Source organism: Tamandua tetradactyla, chromosome 18 (genome assembly GCF_023851605.1).
Source record: "Tamandua tetradactyla isolate mTamTet1 chromosome 18, mTamTet1.pri, whole genome shotgun sequence".
Classification (NCBI taxonomy): Eukaryota; Metazoa; Chordata; class Mammalia; order Pilosa; family Myrmecophagidae; genus Tamandua; species Tamandua tetradactyla.
Genome location: NC_135344.1, coordinates 10,576,196 through 10,596,083, shown reverse-complemented (window position 1 = coordinate 10,596,083; position 19,888 = coordinate 10,576,196). Strand labels below are relative to the sequence as shown.

Sequence of the window (19,888 nt, the reverse complement as noted above, 5' to 3'; positions counted from 1 at the left end):
GAGTTTCTTGATTAATATTTAGTATTATAAGCCATTTATTTTTAGAATGCCCCTGTGTTTGAGTTTGTCTGTTGTCCCCTGATGAGTACATTCAGTTTATCCATCTTTGGCATGAGCATCACCCTTCTGAGCAATACATAATGTTCCTTTTGGATATGTCATTAACAAGGTGTCTCCAAGTTTCTCCATGATAAAGTTACACTTTTTCTCATTTGTTATTTGATGGGAAGTACTGAAAAGTATGTATCTTGTTACCCATCAAAGTTTCCATTTACTTATTTAACTATTTACATTTACAAGTATTCCTAGTGCTCAGTTTTATTCAATAGGTTATACTCTACAAGTACAGTGATTTTCGACCTAAATATCTGATTCGGCTGTTGGGGACCCATTCAAGCTATCTTCTGTGACTTTTCAACACATTCTCATTATTCTCTGAGCACTTGCTTGACTTCTGGTCCAATAACATGTTTCAAGCTCAACTTGCATTTTCTTTGCCTCATTCCTGGAATTATGCACATTTATATATATAAATGTGCCATTTTTATTTCTCCATTTGTTTCTATTTATATCTATCTACCTATCTATGGAACTATCTATCTAAAGCTGAAGATTCACACAAATGCCTCCAATTCCTTTCTAGCATTATGCAGTTATTTTGTTCTTCCCAAATTTAAAACTCTCTTTTCCAGAATTATCTTTAATGTCTTTATGTATTGGATCAAACCTCCTGTATATAACCTATAACCAATCCCCTACTTGGCTGCCATCTTCCCCTTATGGAGAAAACCTCCTTACCTTGCTAAGATTCTGACTCCCATGTTGGGGTACCCCAACCACTCCAGGAGGCCCTAATGAGCCTGCTCCAGCGCATGGGCTCTAAGATGGACACTGCCTTTCTGTGGAGCCCCTCTCCCATCTATGGCCCATACATGATGTATCAGATGGCCCTCACTCATTGAAATATGCAGACTACTTGCTTGAGCTTTGATTCCAGGTGGCAGACCACCTCTCCTGGGTGGATGCCCATCTCAACCCATGTAGGGTATAAAAGTCATCACAAATGACCCCAAGCACGGAACCCATTCTGATCATACATCCTCTGGACTGACCCACATTGTGCCAGCACCATTTATATCTGGTTGATGGGTTTCCAAGCAACTTCATTCATATTTTGTTTATCAACAGACTATAATTTTCTGAAGAAACATAAATCAATTTGGGATATGATAAAGTTATTACTAGTTGCATGAAAAGTAAGCCAAATGAAGTTAAAATCTAAGATTGGCACAAGAAACAAAATTTCAGTGAGAAGAATGGTGGGGTGTTGTAAGGGGCTGTGCAAATATTCTTCTGTCCTTGATAGTGGGCCCCTTCCTGATAAATCATTCCCCCATTAGCCTGATATCATTAGGAGTCTGCTATTGTATGAAAATTTGTGACTTTTTTTCTGCACCTGCTGAATCAAGACAAGGGCATTCAAAAAATGGCATATTAAACAATTTTCCAACAATGAAAATTTAAGGTAAAACGTATCCCACATGTAAAGTTTTTCAGATTATTTAGTTTTATGATGGCCCTCACTTGTACCTACCCTATACTCCCCTGCCCAATCTCCTTTGTGTATTATAGATCTTTTGCAGGGTATAAAAACCTCCACAATTTCCACAACAGATTCTGAGATGAACTGCAAATATTACAGGAACTCAACCAATTCAGTTCTGCCTGTAACTCCTGGAGTCCGCCAGACCACACAGGTTCCGGACTATTCGATACCAGATGGTCCTTCAGGCACCAGTCACAAGTTTCGGGGGCCCAGACAGCTCACATTCTGACCAACCACATGCTCGGTTTCAAAAAATCACAACAGCAACTCTCAGATCTCACTGAAAGCGCTATACTCACAATTACAATTTTAGCAAAATAATACCAATAAGACAAAGGGCAAGATCTGGGAGCATCTCAAAGCCAACTTCTATGTGTTAACCAGGAGGACATAGAAAGCTTCACCCTCCCTGCCCAGCAGTAATATATCATTTCCATCATGGAAGTCCATCTTGGCTCCAAATGTCCCGAATTTATGTGGGGGTCTCACTGTGTAGCCCGACTATGATGGGTCAGTGTCCAAGTGGTTGAACTCAGTCTGCAGCCCCTCCCTTCCCAGAGGCAGGAGAGGTTGGGCTGATAAATGAGCTGGCTCAAAGCTCCAAACCCCTAATCAGCTGCTCTCCAAGCCCTTAACCAGGTCCTTCTGGTGAGCTCCCACTCTAAAGCTGCAGGTGCGGCTGTCCCATCCCAAATTTGCTTCAGCATATGAACCCCGTCCAACTAGAAGAACCAAAGATGATCCTAGCACAGGAAATTCCAGAGACTTACAAGTTGTTTTCCCAGGAACTGAGGTCAAAGTCCAGCCAAGTATTTTTCTTTATTCAGGATATTTGGTAATGGGTGGTGGTGATGACAGCACAGCATAACAAATATAAGTAAAGCACTGAACTATGCATTTGAATGTGGTTAAAAGGAGAAATTTTAGGTTGTAAATGTGTTGCTAGAATAAAAATTAAAAAGAAACAAAATAGTACTGTGCAGCACATACAGGGAACTCTACTATAAACCACGGACTATAGTTGATAGTACAATTAGAACAATATTCTTTCTTCATTTGTAACAAATGTACCACACTAATGCAATGTATTATTATGGCAGGGGGTGAGGAGGAGGATATGGATATTCTATGTTTTCTGCATGATTTTTCTGTAAACTTACGACTTTTCTAATTTAAAAAAAAGGAAAGAAGCAAAGGCACAGGTTTCCTTTATACACAACCTACCTACCTAGAGAATGTATGTACTCAAATATTTATCAAATCAAATGTTCTCTCGTCATAGAATGTCTGACGGCAGGCAGAAAGTAGGTACATTCGCAAAACTAAAAAAAAAACTTTATTCCAAGTTTTTTAGTTTTATCTGATATCACCATTCAGAATAAAATTATATTTAAGTTTAAATAAATAAATGGTCACTGAGAACTTATGAATTAGAACTACTTTTGTCTTTTAGAAGGTAAAAATATAAATAAGATACTTCCTTGCTATCAAAATCTTATGATGTAATTAAAATGTAACGTGTATTACATGTAATGAGTGCTAAAAGAAATATTTGTATGAATTCATATGAGGGCAATTTGCTTACATTCGATCTTGTTAAGGGTTATTAAATACACTAATTAATTTATTAGTTATAAAAGATAGAAAGCCCACAAAATTCATAGATTAAACCATAGGTTAATATAAAGAAAATATTGGCTATATTTGTCGGATGAGTAATCTGACATTTTTGAAAATAATAAAGCAAGATGAGTAAAAATATTGTTAAAAATGTTAAAACCAACAATGACCTTGAAAGATAGCTCCATGAATTACGAATTTTCTATTATTTTTAGATAGTACTGCAGGTTTGGTGGTGGCAAGATGCATATCTAGGACTGTACTCTCTGAATTAGTAAATTTAATTTGGTAGAGTGGGTTGGAAAGTGGTGTCATTTTACATTCAGTTGTTATAATAAAAGATCATGGGGTGGAAATCTGGAATTTGGGATAAAAACTATTACAAACAAGCCAGAATAGAAGTGCAGACCAGGGCTAAACCAGAGAAGATAATTGCTGCCAAAATTGTAAACAAGGAGATTGTGGTAAAATGGGAGAGGCATGTCATAGGAGATGCTAGATGTTAGAGCTAATTTTAAAGTGGAGGCTGCTGCTGTGTCTTTCCCAGAACCCTGTACCCTTTCACGCCATCCCCTCTCTGCTGGTATTATTGCTGACCAATAAATAAGAAGCCACAGCCCTTCTCATCTCCAAAGCAAGGGCGTTGGTGAAAGGTAAACCTCCTCCCCCTCGAGGCTACCACCCCACCAGGGGTAGATTGACCTGTGATTGACTGAGCCCCACCCCACCCCTCGGAACAACTCTGAGGTATCATTTATGGCGCTCAGCTTGTGGTGGGGCAGAGGTTGGCTTTTTTTCCACATAAGACCACATTCTTAGCTTTGTTTCCTTTATTGCTAATCTGTTCCTGTCATTCCACTTCTTCCGGGGAAAAACAAGAGCAAAAACTAACATCACCTATAGAAAAATCTGTCTCAGAATCTGCTTTCAGGGAACCCAACCAAGACTTCACTGAATTCTGCACTTCTCAGACATGCCTAAAGCCATTTGAGCAACATGCTAACCATGATCACCTTTTATTCATATTTCTTTCCTCTGAGGAGTAATTGGACAAACATGGCAGCGTGTGAGAACTGCATCTAGGTTATATGTGAGATTCCCACAAAGCAAGAGTGAGAGTGGTGGAGACAGGATAGATGTATGTCCATTCACATATGCCCAAGCCATATGTGAAAACAGAACGCAGACCTACAACTGTGGCAGCCATCAGCCTGGAGAGCCAAAACACAACCTAGGCAGTAGGTTGGCCACAGTCAGGACTTGGTCAATCACTAACAGCTTCCAACATAGGCCCAATCAGATGAAATCAAATATGCTCTCCATATCAATCTCAAAGGACACCTCACTTTCAGTTACCATCTTCCAGCTTTCCCAAGCCTTCCTTTTTGTTCCTACAAAGCTTTCCCATTCTCTTGCCTGCCTTTAAATTTCTGGCAAACCCAAGCATATTAGTCAGGGTTCTTTAGAGAATCAGAACCTCTCTGTAAATATGAGATTTATAAAGGTGTCATGCAAACGTGGGACAGTAGGAGTCCAAAATCTGCAGGACAGTCCATGAGCTTGTATCCCCAATGAAGAGCCTCAAGGGACTCCTCAGCAGAGGCTGGTTGGCTAAAGCAGAAAGAGATTCTCTCTTCTGAATTCTCCTTAAAAACCTTGATTTGATTAGATTAAGTATAACTCATTGCAGAAGACATTCCCCTTAGCCAACTGCAGATGTAATCATCTGTGGATACAACCAACATGCACATGATTTAAGTTGATGAAATATCCTCACAACAACAGATAGGCTGGTGCTTGCTTGACCAGACAACTGGGCACCATTGCTTGGCCAAGTTGACACATGAACTAACCACAGAAGCAAGTGACTAAGGCTGCCTTCTACCTAAGGACAGCTCTGAAGACAATCCCTGTTTGTTCTCATTTGGATGGTCTTTAGTCAACCTAAATAAAAGCAAAAGAATACATTTAAGGGACAATGCTAAAGTTAATGAAGATAATTTGGTGATTATTTTGACGACAGTTTTGAGAGAAAGGTTAAAAACTGCAAAATCATGAAAAATTGCAAGAGTATGCCATTCTTTTGGGTGTGGAGTCGGCCAGCTTCATGTTTAAGGTCAAATATTTTATATGCTAATCTTGGTTAAGCTAAATTTTTTACTCCTAAATATAACTATTGGAACATGTAGTTGATGTTTCCCCTACTTCAAAGTGTCCATGTTTAGTTTAAAATGAATTTTAAGAAGATATTATGGATTTGATCTTGCTCCTGCTGAATTTTCATTCCCTTGGTATGAATGATTTTATCTCCCCAGCTCTGATTATGTTATACAGTCCTTACTATGGATGCTGAGATGTAAAAGGCATATTGGGTACAGACTCAAAATAATTTTATCTAAAGATGGGAAAGCATCATTTCTACACCAACTCTTTGAAGTGGACACAAATGCAAGTAGCAGCATTTCTGTTTTACCTATTTGTGAAGGAAAAAAAAAGTATTTTTTTTTTAAATAATGCTTAATTCCCAAAAAGAAAAAATGTTTTTCAGAAGGAATTAATGATGATGATAATCCAAGGCAGTTGGTGTTACATGTAGAGGTGGTCTTGTTTGAACCCATTTTTGTTCCCAGAGCCCTGTTGAGCAGCACGAGACTGGCCAATCAAGCAAACAGATGCTCTAGATGTGTGGCTGTGCAGTGGCTGAGCTGGCTGTGGGCTCCCGGGTTTGCAGCCCCCACGCTGAGAGTGGCAGCGTGTGCTTTCTTGAGCCTCTCTGTGGACATAATTACTCCTTGTGATTTTTTGGTCGTAAATCAGGTGCATGACTTACACCCTGACAAGCACATCAAATCTCTGTGGTTGAACTCTACGGCCATCTGAGTCCTTTTATGATAATCTGGCGTGAATCCGAAAGCACTAGAAAACTTTTTTGAGGCATTTCTTTATAATTGAGTATCCTTTTATACTGATGGAGATTGTGAAGCACTAAATATAGTGATTAAATATTATGAGTTTAAAGGACATTTATGATTTTTAAAATTGCCTGTTCTTGCTGAGTATTTACACCCAAAGATTATCATACTTTGCAAACTCACCCTTCAATGGAAAAATGTCAATATGTTTTTTCTATGTTTACATAAATGAACTTACTTTATTTTAAAGGAAATTCTATTTTAAAATCTTTTTGATATTTTGATGGACTTTTAGAAGGCAGTTCCATTAGGGTAGACCATTATGATGGATGTTCTATTGAGGAATTTGTACCTACTGCTTTTAAAATGAATGTAATACTTTGAGTTTAATATATGTGTCAACCAAGGAAAATGTGTTTTGCATTCACTGTTCTCAAATCCCTTGTATTACTTGGTGAGTTTTACCAACGGTTATGTGAAGCATAAGTCCCTAGATGATTTTGCTGTCATTTAAAAACTATTAAAATTACAGTTACTCAAATGCCATTTTAAAACTGATTCATTTAAATAGTTCTTTGTAGCACACATAAATTGTTCTGTGCAATGAAGCAACACCTTCAGATGTAATTCATCTTTACTCTATTGACTCAGAATCAAGTAGATACACGATATTTTCCCAGCAAACTGTTGACTTCAAATACTCCAATAAATATGTTCCATTTTCATTTTCAAAAAGCTTCAGAAATATATTCACTGAATAATAAACATTATGCATTTACTGTGAAATTCAGATCTCAGTAAAATTTATCTGAAATAAATGTATAATCAGTTTAGATAAAGCCCCCTTTTTAAGTGAAGATCCTTCCTTGGCTCTGTTCACCCCAAACTAAATTACTTTGTAATAAAGCTTGTGGTTTTAATTGTTATATAGATATAGTCCAAGGATTTATGTTATTCTAACTGGTAATTCCAACAAACTTAAATCAAAGGTTGGAATATTGTATAATTTATCCCTATATATTTTTTTTATTTTCAGTGGAAAATGTTGCAGAACTTAAACTTTAATATTTACTTTTGCATTGTTTTGTTATTTAACCCAACCTGGATTCCAGGAAACATTTTTATGGAAACATCTGGCTTTGGCAGTTTGTCAACTCACATTTCTACCCTCCATTGTCCCTTTAATGGCTTAGGATTCTTTCTCTTTTACAGGATAATAGGTGACCCCCAACTCACAATCCTAGGACACTATGCCCAAAGAAACTTCCTTCCGATTTTAATGGCAAGAATTTTTATTGCAAGAACAGCAACAACACAGCATGTATACTGTTGAAAGATACTGAAAAACACACAGGCTGAACAGCACAGCAAAGTTATCTCCCCCTTATCCTTCTGATCGTGTTCCTTATACCCACATACAAGGCTACTTTTTTTTGCGTTTCCTTCTCTCTTATTTTAGAAAATCAGAATATGCTCCACATGATATTAAGGATATTGCTTTATAATTAATAACATATTGACATCTTTCTTGGGCAATTCACATAAGTATATGATAGCTGTGTAATATTTCACAGCATGGCTATAATTTGTTCAACTTTTGCCCTTTGAATGAAAATTTATATTTTTTCTAGAGGTTGATTATTATAATTAACACTGTAGGAAATTTTCTTAAAATACATATGACATATTTTATGTAGTATATATATTTATATATATAAATTATATATTTTTAATAGATATATATATTCTAAATATATATTTACATAAATTATATGTATTTTCTAAATATAAATTATATATATATTTTTTATATATATATTTTTGTTTTGTTTTGTTTTTTTCACATGGGCAGGCACCAGGAATTAAACCCAGGCCTCTGGCATGGCAGGCGAGAATTCTGCCTGCTGAGCCACCGTGGCCCGCCCGTGTTTTGTTTTATAGTCTCATTCAAAATGGATGTATATGTTACATTGAACAGCCAAACTCATAAGGTCTCTTTAGCTCATTCCAGGAGAAAGTTGTTTATCTACTGCTGGATGAAAATTCTAGGAGGTGAAATGATTTTCTGGTCACTTTTAAGTAATAGAAACAACAAAAGTTGGTTTTGAAATTATACATCACATCATTTCAGTAATTAAAATTGTTTCACATATTAATTAACTCTAACCTTGATTATTTTCAAAGTAAATTATCTTTCATTTCTGTCCTTCCTTGCCTGGATGAAAATTGCAGCTGCTGAGTCCTCTGTTGTGGCGCTGCCGGTTTAATGACAGTGTCCAGTTCCATGGCCGCTGTGCTCTCGCCAGCCCCCTGCAATAGCCTTCAGCTCTTCCTTGACCTTCCAGCACTTGGCCTTTCCAGGCTCAGGCTTGGCATGTGCTTCTCCCTGTTTTATCCAGGTCTCTGCTCAGTATCACCACCTTGGAGAGACTTCCGCTATCCCTGCAGGGGTCGGGGCCTCTTTGTTTCCATTTTCTATCCATCCTGCACATAAAATTTGGCCCATAAAAGGGGCTCAATGTGTATTGGTTGAAAGAACTAAATAAATAAAGCATTAATTTGCAACATAATTTTCATTCAATATTGGATGCTTTTGAGATTTATCTGCCTTGATATGTATAGTTTTTTATTATTTCCTACTCTTTAGCATATTATTACATACTATGCCATAGCATAATAGATTGCTTTTTGATTTATTAACAGATTAACACACTATATTGGCTTCTGCATATTTGTGGGTATATTTGTGGGTATATGTGTGCGTGTGTACATATTTATATATGTACACATGTAAATATTTTGCTTTAAAATATGGAAAGTACTATTATTTTAAGAATACATACAGCTGTAGTTACAGTATAAATACATGCATGAGAGTACTAGGCACCCTATGTGTTTACCTGTGAGGGTAGACGAGTGAGGGATCAGGACCAGAGAAGTAATACAAAGGCTTCAAATAGTGCCGAACAATATACATTTCCCTAAACTGTGTGGTAGACATTATCAAAATGCTTTTATTTCTGAATTATTTCCTCAAGAAAGTATACAGCAACAACTTGCTAGAGGACCTCATGTTAAACATATGTGATCACAGAAATTCATCTCAGTTTTTTCCAAAATAACTTTGCAATGACAATGAATGAGGATAAAAATAGTACACACTCAAAGATTTAAAAATGGGAAAAGAGATGACTCCAAAAAAGAGATGACTCCAGTCATCTTGGATTAAGGACACCCCAGATTCAGTTTGGCCTCATCTTAAGTAATAGAACCTTTGAAGAAATGCTTTCAAATCTGCAGGCCTGGGGCTAAGACTTGAACATATACTTGTGTGGGACACATTTCAATCCATAACAGGTGGGAAACAGTTGATGGAATCAAAGGTAAGGAAAGAGCAAAGAGACATAATCCAGCTAACTGCTAAGGGAGATGGGAATAAAAGACAAGGTAATTTGAGATTTCAGAAAGACCAAGAAATTGGAGAGATCTATTCAACAGGGTTTTAAGGTGTGCTGAAAGCAGGAGCATATGCTGAGAGGTCATATAAGGAGACATTAGAGACCAAATCCCCTCCCAACATTGCATATCTAATGCATGCTCCTTCCCTACAATGTCACAAGAGCAGAGGTAGTTAGTTCTCTCTGGAAAAGTTGCCATCAGGAAGCTTATTCCTGAGTGATGCTGGTCAAAGCTGAAAGCAAAAGTGAGGCCGAGGCTCATAAGCAGAGTAAATTAGTAAAATTCTGCAATTTGGAGAGTAAGCGCTCTCTCCCCAAAGCTTTGTTTTAGCTTTTTTTGCAAGATTTATATATATATATATATATATTGCTCTGATTAAAAGTGCCATATCAAATTTAACAATATAAGTTGAACCATACGAGTTTGATATTTTCTGACCTACAGAAACACCAATTAAAGTTGTTTAACAAATAGCCACTCAAATAGTGTAGCTATAAAACTATATTAAAAGATAAAAATAGTTTAATATAATGGTAAGGGAGAAAATATATTAGCTGTATTCAAGTTTTTATTATAATGATATAAAGATTAAATATGCATGCAGCCAGCAATTAATTGGGTTACATTCTGAGGTATGAGAATTAGTACTTCCATCTTTTTGGGTGGTGCAATTTCACCAGTAAAAATCTATATCTATAGTAAGCTAAACATTAGTTCATACTGCTGCTTCAATTCTAGTCTCTCAGCACACAGATCACTCCAGCCTCTTCACCCTGCTTATCTGTACTCAGCCAATCCAACAAAGAGAAACTCAGCCCCTACCATCCTTCATATATTAATTGTTCAGTCGCAAAATGCGTGTATAGTAATATCAGAATGGTTAGCCCACACTTACTTGGGAAAAAAATTTGTCGTCAAGAGAACAGCGCTTATGTACAGCTTTTTTTACCTTTGGTTTTACCAACTCCACTGATTTCCAAAGTTGCATAGGTCCCTCTGCATCTTTTCATTCTTCTTTGACATCTGTATCTCTTTGATGCAGTACCTATTCAGATATTTGCCCTGCACCCTTTGGTGAAGATGTTTCATACATTTGTAATATTTTGAGATTGATTTGCTGAGTTTGCATTCCATTCTGGGATTCCTTTGACCTCCTAAAGAATTTTGTTAAATGTGCTTCCATTCAGATTCACTATTTCTGTTGTAAATTGCAACAGTTCATGACAATTTTAGAAGAAAGTCATATTTCCACTATTGCATTACATAGAAAAGACAAATACTCTGTACTTTAACTATTCAATCCTCTCCCCACACCTGAGCCTTTGACAATCATTGATCATTTTATTGTCACCATAGTTTTTGCTTTTCCAGGATATCATATAATTGGAATAATACAGCAGATAGCCTTTTCACACTGGCTTCTTTCACTTAGCAAAAGGTATTTAAGATTCCTCCATGTCTTTCTGAGGTAGTCCATTTCTTTATTTGGCTGAATAATGTTCCCTTGACTACATGTACCGAAACTCATCCGGTCACCTGTAAAGGGCATTTTTGGTGCTTTCCAAAAACATTCATGTGCAGGTTTAGCATGCACAGAAGTTTTCAAATCAGTTAGATAAATATTTAGGAACACAAGTACTTGATTAACTTTATAAGGCCATGTCTACCTTTGTAAGAAACTGTCAAGCTGTCTTTTAAAGATGTACCATTTCGCATTCCCATCAGCGATGATGAGATGATGAGACTTCTTGTAGCTCTGAGAGCTTGCTGGAAACTGGTATTGTCATTTTAAAATTTTAACCATTTGAATAGATGTAAAATAGTATCTCATTGCTTTAATTTGCAATTCCCTCATGAAATATAATGTTGAATATCTTTTCATTCTTAACTGACATTTGTATCTCTTGATGTCTGTTCAGATATTTGCCCATTGTTTAATTGTGTCACTTGCTTTCTTATTGCATGTTAAGTGTTTTATATAACCTGGATTCAAGTTCTTCATCTAATATTTTTTTCCCAGTCGGCGGCTTCTATTTTGACTCTCTTAACAGTGTCTTTCACAGAATTAAAGTTTTTGATTTTAATAAAGTCCATCATCATTGTTTTCCTTCATGGATTGTAATTTTGTTGTTTTTTCTAAAACTTCCTTGTCAAACTCTAGGTCACCCAGATTTTTCTCCCCTGAATTTTTTCAAGAAAACTTACAGTTTTGTGTTTTATATTTAGTTCTGTTGCAAAAGGTGTAAGGACTGGATCCACATTCATTTGTGTGCATATGGATGTCCAATTGTTCCTGTGCCATTTGTTTAAAAAGTTATCATTTATTTATTGGATTTCCTTTGTTCTTTTGTCAAAATCAATTGTTCATGTTTGTGAAGGCTCATTTCTGGGATCTTTATTCTTTTCTAATGATCTGTATCTTTATTCTTTCGCCAGTGCTATGCTGTGCTGTTTTAATTGCTATAGCTTTACAGTAAGTCTTAAAATTGGGTACTGGGGTCCATTCAACTTGTTCTTCAGAATTGTCTCAACTATTCTAGGTCCTTTTACCTTTGTCATTTGTCAATAAGCACAAAATAACTGCTGAGATTTTGACTGAAATTGCTTTCAGTCTATAAATCAAGTTGAAAAGAATTGGCATCTTGTAAATGTTGTCTTCCAATGCATGTAAATATATCTTAGGCTTTTCTTGGATTTCTTTCATCAGGATTTCATAGTATTCCACATATAGCACTTTTATATTCTCTGTTCAATTTTGCCTAAATATTTTTAACACCTAATTATTTGGTGTTATTGTAAATGGTACTTTTAAATTTCCAAGTACAAGTGTTCCTTCTTAGTAGATAGAAAAGGAGATGATTTTTGTATATTAAAATTGTACCTTGTAACCTTGCTTAACTTGGTTATAAGTTCCAGGAATTTTTGTCAGGTATTTTTTGGATTTTCTACATTGAAAGTCATATCATCTGCAAAAAAGGTTTCTTCATTTCAAATCCGTATCCTTCAATTTCCTCACCTCGTCTTACTGCACACTCTAGAAATTCCAATATGATGATGATTAAGAGTGGTAAGGTGGGACATCATTGGCCAATGTTATATTTTTTGTAGCTTTTCATCAAATTGAGAATGCCACTTCCTGATTGCTGAGTGTTAATGCTAATGATGAATGGTTGTTTTATTTTTCAAATGATTTTTTTCTGCATCAATTGATAATGATTGTGGGAAACCACTATCATTTCTTCCTTAAATGTTTGGTGGAATTCAACAGTGCACTCACGTGGACGTGGTGCTTTCTCTTCTGGGAGTTTATTAAACGCTGATTACACATAAATAATAGGTAGGTTCCTAGTCAGATTATCTATCTCCCCTGTGTGAGTTTTGGCAGTGTGTGTCTTTCAATAACTTGTCCATTCCACATAAGTTATCAAATGGGTAATCATGGAGTTGTTCGTAGAATTTTTTAAAAGCTATTATACATTAAAAGCCCATGGGCTTAGCAGTGAGGACTTTTCTTTCATTTCTGACGTTAGAAATTTTTGCCATCTCTTCTTTTTTCTTTGTGAGCCTGGCTATAAGTTTATCAACTTCATTGATCTTTTCTGGAGCCAGCCTTTTGTGCCTTTGATTTTCTCTGACACTCCTTCTTTGTTTATGTTGATGTGAATGTCTTCTTCCCAATTATCTTCTTTTAAGCCTCCTTGCAGAGACAGCTTACTGACAATGAATTCTCTCACTTTTGCCCATTTGAGAAAGTTTTTTATCTCAACTTCATTTTTGGTGGTTAATTATAATGAATATAGAGTTTTAGGTTTGTTGTGGATGATATCCTTGTAATATATTCCTGAAATTCCCTAATTGAAGCTGCTCACATACTTTGACATTCGTCGAAGACCTGATCATATGTTCCACTGAGATTTTCCCAGAATGTCTCCCTTGACTTCCTCAATTATCTGTGTTGTCCTTCTCACTATCATTTGAGCCAAAATATTTATGCTTTGCATCTTTTGTAAACAGGAAAATCATTCATCAGGAGAGAAATTCCACACCTTGGGTAGTTCCATCTGATGGTTGACAAACAGGCTTTCTGTTTTGCTGTCTCCCTTCTTCCTTTTCTTTGAATTCACATCTATCTCAACTCTTTTCTAAGTTAGAATGAGCAATAATGATTGTATTTTGTGCCTGTATGTGTTCCTGCAGAATACATGAAACGCCTACTTCTCCTCTCAAGGGTTTTACATTTATCTCAATGAATAAACCATTGTCAGCAACATAGCAACGTTTCCTTCTGTGTTTTTCCTTGCATTTTTTCTGTCTAACGTATATGAAGCTCAGTCATGTGCTGTTTATTATTCTGCCTAATGCAATATCAACAATGATATGGATAGCAGGCTCAAGAGTATCTGTTCATTTTATGCTTCATTTAGTAGGTAATAGACGTGTTGGTACATTTGTGCTGTTTGAAAATCCTTTCATGATTTCTAAGCTTCTACTGTATAGCAGTGTATCATGAGAAATGCCTTGTTGAAAGAATCGTAATTGAATTTTCATTTACTCTCTTTCATTGGGAAATGGATAAAATAAAAAAGTAAACACACTTATTTTGAATGTTGAAAACACAATTTTAAAGTATTTTTGGAGGCGGAAAAAGCAATTAAAGGTGATATCAGAATTGTGAATTATATATAATGGATAACTCTGTCATATATGTGATTCAATTAAATCTCAGTGGCCTTTTACCATGAAAAAATATTTCAGAGAGTATTCCTTTATTCCAGAGACTTATTGAACACAATGCAGTCTTAAATGTCTAGAAATCAGAACACAAATGTATTGCAAAGGAACATCAAGTGCATAGGGCATAATATATGAAATCAAAACTCCAAATTCATTTACTTTTGCCTTTCATTTTGAGGAGGCACTCAGATGTTAATAATGACACATATTGCCAGATGAAAAATATGCCTTTAACTTATCTTATATCCCTAGAGAGAACTTGATATTGTTTCCAGTTAACTAGTTGTATGCACTTTTAATATGTAAGCCCTGAAAACATGATAAATATATCATTTTTATACAAAATTTAATATAAATTTAAATATAAAAGAAACTTATAGAAATTTTTAAAAGATAGCTTACTCTTCTAAAATTTTTTTTTCCTTTTCTAACAATCCAAGAAAAAGTGTGAAGTAAGAAGCTAACATTTGTTCACCATTACTGTGATATCATTATTTATTGATTGTATTACTGTATTAATGAAGATATGCTGGTTTATGCTGCCAAAAAAAGGGCTAAATTCTCAGTAGCTTAACACAAAGATATGCATTTTTTAATTGGCAAAATTTATACAAATCACAGAGATTGCAACAATTCTTTTTTTTTTTTTAGACTCTAAGAAAACTAGAGTTTTCCTATTTGCCATGTACTTTCATATTTATGAGTTGAGGGGAGAGTACATGATAAGTCAGTGAAGGCTTGTAATGCCCTCCATATAAATTTAACACCTTCCACCTCGGCTTTTATGTCATTGTAAATAAGCTGTGCCCTTACCTAACTTTGAGGGTGCAAGGCAATGCAACCCTCACCATGTATCTGAAAGGAGGACAGACAGACTATTGACAGCAGTTCAATGACTGCTTTATTTGGTTTTGTTGAAAACAAATACATGAGCACGCACTGGTTATTTTCTTATTTATTATTAACCCCTATGTAGAAGAAAGAATACAGTGCTGATGTTGGCAAAGAACCTACTGCCATCTCCATGTGTGAGTGACACCAAGGGGTTTCGGAGATTCAGTTTAGAAGAGACCTTTTTGCACTGAATTTGTCATTTGTCTTCTCCTGGCAAAGCTGACCCTCAGCTCAGAATTCCACCACAAGTTCATTTTTTTTGAAATCCAAAAGAAAGGATGGCAGGCAATAGCTGAATTTAAATACACAGTGCGGTGACTTCCTCCCACAACCTCTTATTGTAAGGGGATTTAGAAACCTACTAGATTACCTGTGCCCTCTAAATATAGGGTAGTTATTTTGTGTCTGTATTGTTAATAATTATATAGTCTTTAGTTTATCAGTATCCAAAAACTAAAATAAGCTTAAATTCATTTCACTGATTTAGCCCCTCCATGACTTGGCTGGATTCTAAAGGTGAGAAACACCAGCTGCAGTATTCATTAATGCTTTAGGCAGAGTTGGAATTATGCAAAGTCCGAACAGCAGTGAGTGGAAATAAATCCACTTGTCCTAGTGGGTCTTATGGTAAATCAAACAAATGGAAATAAGCCCTATTCCAGGTGGACCATCCAGTGAACCCAATTTCTAAAGCTCATGCTGATAATGAATCACTGTTCCATGGAGATAATTATTGTTTACTTATAGTGCTCATCTTAGCACCTGTATCTAGGCAAAACACTCAAGTTCTAAAGAAACAACAATCTTGACAACCACCCAGTTGATTTAGGCTAGTGTCCCAATTTTGGAATTAGATAGATAAATAGTTACATTTTTTATGATGCTTTTGTCCAATACCTGCTCTTGTTGAGTTCACGTATTAGCAGCTCTCAAGGTGCTTCACATATTTTCATATTATTTTATAGCATTTCATTCAGTAAATTTCTTTAAAACAATCTCCAAAATGGTGGCACAAGTGTTAGTATTATGTGCCCATTTCATATAGGCAAAATTGGATTTCACTATATTTTAATCATCTTATCCAAGGACTCACATCTATACACTTCTTGAACTAGATTATAAGGCCATATTCTTAGTCTAAAATTATATACAAAGAAATAAACCACTTTGCTATTACAAGTTGTACATTTTATTTGTAGGTATAGAAATAAAAATGGAAATGATACTTTTCAATATTTATGTACTGCAATAATTCTCCCTATTACATGCTAATTTAATTTCAGTGGTTATTAACCTTTCGATTGCATTTTTCAAGAAAGTAGTGTCAGAGAAAATGAAAACTGGTATTTAAATAAGTTGGTATTTTTGTTCCTGTTTTTCCATTTTTTATTCTCATAAAATTATATAGAATACACTGAAAAAGAGGAAACTGGTAACTATTGAAATTTGAGGGAAAAGTATGTAACATATTTACTGAGTGCCTACTATGCATGCTAATTGCTGATAAGACAAATGAAAGCAAAACAACCACAGCCCACAGTCTATGAACATCTATTTTAGAATAAAATACAGACTATGATTATCTGCTGGATTAAGACCAAGTGGGGAGAAGGGCTCCCTATATGTTTCAGGACTCAGCTTGCCTGGGGGCTCAGGGCCAGAATTTTGCAATGTATGTCCTTTAGCGATAAAGAGTTATTGTTTGGACAACACTGGTTTAACAAACATAGGGTTGTCTTTACTGCAGAATGTCTGACAATTTATTCTTCTAAAGTTAATTATGAACTTGTGAATTCCCCAAAAATGTGCATATGGTTTTATAAGTTCAGTTTTCTACATAATTCTTTCACAAAAAAATAATGTTTTAAGGAAAGTTTTCTCTATAACATTTGTTTCTTCAAAAATTTTTTATTTGCTGTTATTCAGTTTTGGGTCCTCTCTTCCCATGCTAAGTCTACTGCATATTTACAATCAGCTATTACGCATCCAAAGTTTGTGTTTCCTTATGTTCACACAGCTCTTTACATACGTGGTTAGAAAGCACACTTTCAGACTCCAGACAATGCCGGTTTCCCTTGCCCCTTCTTTTTTATAAGCATATCTGTTACATAATGTGAATTATGTACCATCAAGCAGTCACCACTGAAAGTCTACAGAGCTTCCTCTAACATGTTCAACTGCATTTTCTTACTTTCTATTGTCAAAAATACTAAATGCAAAATAAATGCAGAGTATGAGGTGATGGCAAAGAGCTAAGAGTAAAATTCACATTTCTACAAACATATGAAACATGGTAGGGGATATAAGCATAAGTCTAATACTTACCAACAAGGGGATACAATTGTCAATTTAATGTTGCTAGTAATATAGTACCATTTTGACTTGCATTCAACAAATAAAATCCGGCATTTTATCAAAGTTTGAATTAAACTTTTTGAGAACATTATAAATTTAATTTATATCGATTAGGAATCCCGTTGCACAGTATAAATTACGTAACTTTTAGCAAACACCTGTGGCATAAATATGTTTTAATATAAAGACAATCAGAGCAGCTTTACTGATCACAGATAATAACATTGAAGTTCATTGATGTGAAGAACTTTTTGGGTAACATACAGATTAGACATTGCTCGGTTGTCAATCCGTCCTGTAAGAAGAAAATTTATAAACCTAATTATTGAAGGCATTATAATTAAATATCATCTTAGGTACCAATAAAAACATACTCATTTATAAATCAAGATATGTCACCACCAGGAAACAGGGTCCTAACTAGGCAGGCCTGCCTGATCCGCATCGACCACAGAAATGAGTCCCTCTGATTCTGTCTTGGTGAAAAGGTGAGTCTGTTACAGGTGCCCCTGTAAGGAACTGGAGGAAAAACTTTCCAAGACCAGTTTGGCATGAGAAGAGTGGCTTGGGATTTTACAAGCCCAAACAGACAAAGGAATGGCCAGAATCCAGAAGAAAGCTGGAGAGAAAGAAAAAAATAAATAGAAGAGGAAAAACAGTTTGGTGAGCATGTTCTGTCATCTCATAGGCCCTTTTTGTTGATTGTTTGGGCTTCAGATCTTGTTCTTCGAAAAAGAGGAAGGTGCAGATGTTAGCTCATATGATGTTTCATTCTTGCAAGCAGAGCGAGGGATGGTTTTCTGAGAAGAGAGTAAGTTTTCATTCTTTTGAGATTAGACAAAAAGGGAACTATTTCAACAAGGGCTTTTAGGCTTTAAATAACTGAAGGCAGCTTAAGTGAAGTGATTAGACTAAACAGTTTTTTTTCAGTTTCTGAAGACTATATTAAGTATTTTCCAGCTAAAGGATTATATTGAATATTTTTTTAAATTTATCCAACTATCATATATTCTTACAAAATTAAATTGAAAGAAACATTCAAAATGTTTTATATGTCAACCTAAAATCTCCAAGGAACAATTGAAAGTGAAAAAAAAAATAAAGAAAATCAGAATGAACTGAGTTTAAATTGCAGCTTCAACAATGTTGACTGATTATGGGTCGTTTATTTTTTAAAGCCCCAGTGTCCTCACTGATAACATAAATGTACTAATACTGACCAGGGACAATTGTTATTATGGGCCACACCATTTGACCGGATTGGCAAAACTCTACGTATAGGGCCTTATAGTTTTGCTTTTATACATGGTTATTATTATTCGTGCTAATATTAGCATTTATAACATTGTGGAAAACTAATTACCTTTATAGCTATAATCTAAAAACAATTATTCAATTCATTCATTCTGACAATTTTCTAATGAAGACTTACCTGATATAATTCTATTCCATTATAGACTCCTGTGTTACTATTTTTTTTAATAAACGCATTGCAGTGCTTTTTACAAGCTATATTATTTTGGACTTTTAAGTTATTAAGGATATGTTATAATAAGGAACCATGAAAAATTTTATTCAGAATAAATGCAGATTATGACTGGGAGTTCTTTTTGTAAAATAAAATTGTTATACCTGTGCTCTGCCATATTATAATTTCAAGAAATCAATTGGACTGCTTTACCTCTCTGAGCTTCAATTCTCCTATATAAAACCAGCTTGGATTAAATAAGATAATTTTAGCTAAAGGAATTATATCAGTGCCAGGCACATAGGAAATACAGAATAATGCTATTATCCATAATATTTTTAGAGTTTGATGAAATATCAAATGGATAATACCAATGCTTAAAGGAGAAATTTTATAATGTAAATTAAGAATGGCTAAAAGACAGTGTGTTATGTGCAACCAAGGAAGATGCCAAAAACACGGCCTTAGTCTTCAAGAAACTTTCTTTCATGTGTCAAAAAAAGTTAAGTAAACTCAAGTATATTATTTATATCAGAATGAGATAATGCTATTATAAAAGATGATAAATGATGTTTTATTCAGTAATAATAACTAACGTACTATTTTAATGAATAAAATAATCAATTGAACCAATGATAAGTTGGTAGTGTTGTGATTATCATATTTAATTTTTCTGAGATTTTTTAATAAGAAAAGGATTTAGAATATTAACGTTAATTGATTTGTTTAATTCACCTGGTCCATGAGTTCTCTCTATTATTAGAAAACTGCTAGATCAATATAAAAACAAGGTAATATAAATTCAAAGCTTGCACTTTATTAAGCTTCCATATGCAGAAG

The 19,888-nt window shown here is 35.0% G+C and overlaps 1 long non-coding RNA gene across 1 annotated transcript in view; it reads left to right on the top strand.

Annotated features, from left to right (window-relative positions):
- The window catches only part of LOC143662516 (uncharacterized), a 29,016-nt gene extending 20,356 nt beyond the window's left edge, over positions 1-8,660 (top strand). The window contains exons 2-3 of the long non-coding RNA XR_013165375.1: positions 5,542-5,674; positions 8,371-8,660. This is a non-coding gene — a long non-coding RNA (uncharacterized LOC143662516). The remainder of the gene's footprint in view (positions 1-5,541; positions 5,675-8,370) is intronic.
- Positions 8,661-19,888: the final 11,228 nt, after the last annotated feature.